Genomic DNA, 7,283 nt, shown 5'->3' with positions numbered 1-7,283 from the left:
CGCCCGCCTCGCCCTCCTCGGGCCATTCCCGGGGGAATCGGATTACCGTTTGCCCGGGCTTCGCCGGCCGCGGGGGTGAAACCGGTTCGCCGTAGGGTCTTCGCCTGGGTAGCTGCTTGTTTCTTTTTTTCGTTATCGTTGGCGCGATTCGGCGAAGGCGTCGGCGCCTGGCGTGCTGCGGGGCGTCGGGCCTCGCGCTGCCTGCTCCGCACTTTGACCAGAAAAGGGAAAAAAAATGAGAACTCCGCTTTTACTGAGGGGTGCGGGGGGGGGAATAATAAAAATTTGGGTTTCTTATGGTAGAGACTACAGGTAGGAGCTAAGTGTTTGTGACTGTCAGCAACATCTCCGCTGTCAAACTAACACAAGGGGAAGTTTGATAACCTCCAGGTAAAAGCCCTTTGATTTTTATTTTAAATTCCAATAGAACTTTAGAGGTCTCGTTTGAGGCAGGATTGTTTGTGGAATATGACATCTCTGTCTCTACTTTCTGTCTTAATGCCTTGTCATAGTTCTTGATGCCTGCCTGTCAGCACAGCAAGAGGGATTTTTTCATGTCTGAATAGTCACCTTAATGATAGCAGATGGAAACACCGCAGGGGGTCCAAGCCCATCACACTGTCATTGTCACAGACTGCCCTGACCTGGTTCCACTCCTCTATTTTTTTGTCCCTTTTTAAAGGAGAAATGGATGGTAATTGAAAAGGATCTTAAGCAAGACTTACGAAGCTGCAGACAACATGATTCCCTGCTATCCCTCTCTGTTTTCACAAATAAAGTCTTAACCTTTTAAGCACCAATAAGAGTAGAAAGCAAGCTAAATTGGTAAAGCTTTATAAAGATTGGCCTACCAAAGCTTTTTCTTTTCCCACCTCAGGATACATCCAAGCTGTGTTACACCCTCCTCGTGGTTGGCGGGTGTTTAATTCCTTAGATATATCCTTTTTTGCATAGAATTATTGATGTCCTAAGGAGAAATGTGTATGTGCTACCAATTCGTTGCTGTGCTATGTGTTTTGATCACATTGAAGTACAATGGTGTTATGCATATTGACAGGAAACTTCTAGATTCATGTCTAAAACCAGTTGTGAAGACTCATAAATTCACTGTTGTCTGTATTAGCATTTTAGGATTATTTTTTATTAAGGTCCTCTAATCTGATTTACAAAAATTGTGTTAAATTACAATCCATTCGAATGTAGGTTTTGTAATAATTTTTTATTTAAAAAACCCTTAAAATCATTACAACTTTCTTAAAGTGTTACGTCAATGGAGTAGTGAAAGAAGATTTTGGATATATGTGGGCTTTTGTTTAATATCACGTAATACTAAAATATCCTGTGGTGTTTAGCTGCCTGCCAGGTTAAACCATGACACCTTCATATCCCTAGAGGGAAAATCAAAAGCTAACAGTATTGCTGGATCATAAGTAAACTTCAGAAAGTTAGGACTGTGATGTTTTACAGGGAAAGTATGAGTTCTGAAGTGTCAAGAAAGCTTTGTAAGTAGATTTGAATGTCCTTTCTGCCATACAGAAATAACATTCTTTTTCCAATTTTAAATGTTAGAATAGGCTTAAACTTTTTTTTTTTAGCCCAAACACTTTTCATAATTCTAGTTTCTTAAATGTATGTTTTATCAGCCTCAAAACTATTTAACCACGTTTTGGCTGGAATATATAAAATGTATCTGAAGTTAAAATAGCAGCGTATGCTAATTATTTCCATTGTTATTCAGAAGCTAAATAAAAATGAAGAATAACATTAAAGCTAGGTTAATTTCTTAAAATTTTGGACAAAACCAAGTTCAGGACGCAGAAGAAACAGTGAAGTAAATGACATAATTTTGTAGAGTATTCCATTTAAATGAAAATGGCACACTATGAGAATTAAAGGGTTTTAGGAACAAAAAGCCAAGAGACACTTGCTGGTTTGGTTTTTTTCAGAATCACCTCGAAATGCTTATATCCAATTTAAATTAAACGTAGTAAGTGACTATGTGCTTTTGAAAAAGCTACTAGGCACCTGTCTAAATCCTTAGGCAATGAGTTACCTTTAAAAGTCTGGCTGTGATCTGGATGTTTGACTGCACCAGTGATCAAGCTAATTGATTTTTAAACATGCCTGTGCTAAATCTATGTTCAGTAATACTCTAGGTAAATTCAGAAGGAATGAAAATTGGAAAGTAAGCTAAAAAATACTCAGTGGCAAATCTTCCAGTCATTGTTCAGAAAACATTCTAACTGAAACATATTATTCCTTTTATTTTACTTTATGTAAGCCAATTTGACTGTATTTCATATATCAGAAAAGGATCGCTTTGGCTATCCTTATATCCATACTCAAATGACCAACTTTAAACCAATGAAATATGCTAGTTCATAATTTAATGGAAAATGGAAGGTGGACTATTACGTGATTATTAATAATGAATAGTTATAGTAGTCTGATTTCAAAAGCAGTTTTACTCTTCCCTCCCCTCCTGTCAATTTATGATGGATTTACTTAGAAGGACAGTAATGTATTGTACAAATAACATGTTTTATTTTATACATTTTATAAATATTTATTTTACATGTTTTGGTGTGTGTTTCTCTTACTGTGCTATGAAGTTATATTTCAGTCCATTAAATAATTCTTACTGTAAAGTCAAACTGACAACCAATACTGGCTAATTTCACTGGAGTTAATTAAAAGTGGTTTTGTTTGGTTTTTAAGTTAAGCTGCCTTTTCAATACCCTTGCAGTAAAAACCAAACATACCAAATAAACCCAGGGGAAAAAAAAAAAAGAGGATTTAAAAACAAACAAAAAGTGACCTCCCCCCAAAACCCAAGAAGCCCTCAAACCGTTAACCTTGATTTCTGATTATCTGCCTGAAATACCCAAATCAACAACAGGAAAATAAATGCCAGTGTAGTGGAAACCATTTATGCACAAAATACTATAAAACGTACGCAGTGGAAAATGTTGAAGGAAAAGACATACAAATTCACTTTTTTTTTCAAATTTGTCTGAATAATACTTATCCTAGCTGTGACTTGTATCTCAAAATAATCAATGAATTTTTCAGACAAGTCTCTTAAAATATCCTTTAATAAAAAGAGAATACCTTGTTCCTGCTTTTATTTTCTAACAGATTGAATGCTTTCAGATACATGACTGTATAATAAGTCATCTAATAGTAACAGTCTTCAGTGGCTATTTCATCATTGTAGTTCAGGTAAATAATATTAAAATATGCATAATTTCCTAATATTTTATCTAAAGATGTTTATAATGCTTATAAATTATGAATAGTAACCAACCATCACCTTTATCATCAGTGTAAAGACAATCATGTAGTTCAAATATCTATCTTTCCAAACAGTTCTTATTTGTGCCAGTATAAAATCTACAACTAAGATACCAATTACATTGAATTATTCCTTATAACCTATAGGTTAAAAAGAAAGACAAAAAGCTGGCTGCTGAGAGAGTATCTGAGTTGGAAGTACCTGAACTAATACCAGCAAGTGGCTGTTAGGTTGTTAGTTTTCTGTCCAACATATAAAAATGCAATAAAGGTGTTAGCATTTCCTTTCTTAATTCACTCTGCAGAACATTCATTGCTGTGTTTACTGGCTCTGTATATATAATCTCATTATTGACTTTGCAGCTGTTTGATTTTACTCAAAGATCAGCTTTGACGTTATTTCTATTTCCAGGTGTCCCTTAAATTGTGTTCTGAGGATGGCCTTTGACAGAGTGACTGCGACTGAAAACATTGGTGTTACAGTTTGGTTATAAAACTTTTCTGAATCCTAATATTTATCTGCTGATTGGATGTGACAAGTGCATTAATTCCCACTTTGTCAAAGTTCTCTAATATAACAAAATAACTGGGCTTAGAGAAAGAGTGGGGCAAAAAGACTTAAAAAAAAAAAAAAAATTAAAACATTGAAACGCTAGCCTTGTGAACCTCCCTAAAAATGTTCTGATTGATAACAATTTAGCACATTATCACCAGGTTTTTTGTAGTTTCAGTAGGTACAAAAATTAACTAATTTATTACAGCCTTCTTATAACAGGATGTGTCCTACAATAAATAGGAATACCATCTCCATTCCTGTCTGCAAAAGTCTAATAGGTTATTTCAATTCAGTGCTTACTGGAGATTGAAAAAAAAAAAAAAAAAAAAGACACGTGTTCTGACACTTGCTAAAACGCATCCTCAGTAAAATTGCCAATATGCTAAAACAGAAGCTGCTTAGGTTTCTTAATGCCTTAGGTGCACTTTTGTTCCTTGTATGATCTTGATCCTGTAAGCGCTTGCACATCCAAGTTCCAAGTAGTCAACATGAAGCACACAAGTAGCTTTATTCAATTTCGGGAGAATGCTTATGTGGTCAGAACAGGCAGACATAAATGTATGTGTCTTGCAGAATTAGGATCTATATTTCCATTATTACATGTGCGTATTGATTGTTAAGTACTAGCCAAGAAAGTCAGTTACCTACAACGATAATAGCCTAAATTTATCTTTCTCAGGTCTTTCATTGCTATTGCTCGCTGGCCGGCTTTTTGAAGAATAGTTGAGGTTTGCACAAGCAAGTTCTGTTTTTAACATGATGCTTGTGTGTATCTATAACAAGTAGTCCCAACATTTGCTTAGTCATAGTATTTCTTTTCCATCTTCTCTTCCCTTGCCCAGTTTTGCTGAGGTGCCATAAGTAAGGTTTGCCGTACTTCACTGTGATTGTGCAGCTTTTCCTGCGGGATGGCTCATGTGTGGGTACAGAATCCAAGTTGATTCTATAATGATGAAAACCTCAGGATTATATCTGTCAGGATGAACTTTATTTCTGTTTCTATATTGGTGTGGGATAGCATTAACTTTTCACAGGGAAATAGTAGAAACTTCAGGAAATGGAATGTATACCACTTGACGTTTGTTACAAATATGGGCAGCAAACCTGCCCATCAGTGAAGTTCATGGCAAAATTCCAAACCTGCAGGAAACCTTGTATTCTCCTGGAGAGACGGTGCCAGAAAACTGGTTCACCATCATTATCTTCTTCTCTAGAGCTTGCAATTTGGAGGACACGTTAGAAGCTGAGAGAGAAAATGTCTGGAATTTCAGTAGGAACATCAATATACTCATAATCCTTGGAGTCAGTGTCATTGCGATTGTTCGGAATAGTTTGAGGACTGGTTCATGCTACATCTGAGGTCAGAGAAAACCCAGAATTAGATGATAATTTCTTTCTTCTTTGTTCCAGTTTAACTGGAAGGATGGCATGGAACTTGGGTCCTTTTTATACAGTTTCAGTTTACTTCAGCTTTATGTTGATTATTATTAGTTATGCTATCATAAAACATTTTAACTATGTCTTATCAGTACATTTCATTCTGTTTTCTAAAGAGTAATATGAAGCCAAAATGGAATTCTTACATGAGAAAACACTAGTTTAAGAAAATAATCCTTGCCAAAGCTCTAAAAATCAATCTCTTTGCCTTGGTTTGCCCTTAGTTGGGAAGGTTGTTCAGGACTCCCAGAAAATTTCTAGTTTACAGACTAACATGCATTTTACAGTTTGGCCAGGATTGACAGGAAAAGCTGTTATATGCAGCAGACAGTCAGTATATCCATTTTTGTTGCAACATAATAAAACTAATGTTACTTAAGAGTTGTTTTATGTATCTGATTCTTACTTCCTGTTTTTTTTTGCAATTCAAGATCTTGAATTTTCCTTCTTTGACCTGTGGATGAGCAGGATCCTGTTACAGTTCTGTTAATTTTTACAGATGTACCATAAATTCACATTCTCCAAGGATTAAAGACTTTTACAATATTCATTTTCATGTAAGATTTGGAAGTGAATGCATGTCAAACATATCTATAGGAAAAGATACTGGAAACATCTTTGAATTTTTTTAACACAAAATAACATTTTAGAATATTATTCTGATACCGTAATTTTTTTTACATAAAGGGTCTCAATGCAGAATTAATTAGCTTATGAAATCAGGTGTATTAATAAACTGAATACTTGGGTATTTAGGTACAAATTAAACTTTTTACTTATGTAAAATAAAGATGCAATTTATCCCTAAGAAGCAGGTACTAAACTAGGATTGATAACCCATATGGTATAAAGTAGTTATCTACTCCGAGTTATCTAGACTACCTTTACAGTTAACTGAGGTGAATACACATTTGTAAAGAGGTATTACTTTCATCCCAAAATCAATTTCTAGATAGGTTTCCTGAATTGCATGCCATTGGCGCTTATTACTCATCATTGGCTATACAGCTGGATTGGCTCAGATGTAGATATCTAAACTGAACTGAGATGAACCTCACTTCTATGACTATTCCTGGCTCAACAGTGGACAAGCCAGTTGACTTGTCTTAGAAAAAAATTAAATAATTTTGGTTAGAGGGTCTTTACACAGCAGTTTGCTGCTATGATCACTGCAATGCAATGAGGTTTGGATAAACTCCTGATCTGGCTCCATTACTGTATATAACTCAGTAGGCAGCACTGAAACTGTTAGCTCCCTTTCTTGGTGAGATGCAAGAAGGGTGCATGCAGAAGAAGCTAGAAGTGATTAGGACTTCTCTGACTTGAAGACTTCAGTTTTACCCAACTTCATTTTGGCAACAGAATAGTAATTTGTTTAACATTTTTTTCAAAATAGTCAACTTAAACACTGTTTATTCGTTATGCAGTTGTTGTATATTAGCTCACAATTATCTAATGACTCTCAAAGCCATTTTATGACCAGGAACGTTTGAATATTTCTAGTGCAAATATATTATAAAAATGAAGGGAATAGCTGATACAAACTTAAAACCAGAATTGTGCTTATATCTTTTGGCTTTGATATTAGAAAACAGAATGAAAGAATCCAACAGTTATGCATGTGGAATGAACACTATATTATAAATTGTAATGCAGTATCTTCAAGAGAGACTCTTTAAAGCTAAATTCAGGGTAAAGGTGCCAGATACAGTGTTTTTATTTTCAGAATCTTAAAGTTCAGTGAGGTACAGAAAGCAGTAAGAGGATTACACTAAGAGGGAAAAGGCTCAAATGCATGTTCTGGATGTATATACTTTAAAAATGTCTTCAGATTTAGGTATTAGAGCTCAGCCCCTGGCTGTTACTTTTAATCTTTTATTGCCAAGTAAAACCTTTCCAGCAGAGGAGAATTCAGGATGTATAATCCTTGTGCATAAGCCTGGGATTGTAGCTAACCTTGACAATTACAACCTGTTGTTCTTTTATCACTGAGAAA

This window comes from Haliaeetus leucocephalus, unplaced genomic scaffold, assembly GCF_000737465.1.
Source record: "Haliaeetus leucocephalus isolate CR32 unplaced genomic scaffold, Haliaeetus_leucocephalus-4.0 Scaffold173, whole genome shotgun sequence".
In the NCBI taxonomy this organism is placed as follows: domain Eukaryota; kingdom Metazoa; phylum Chordata; class Aves; order Accipitriformes; family Accipitridae; genus Haliaeetus; species Haliaeetus leucocephalus.
Note: the sequence above shows the minus strand (reverse complement) of the source record.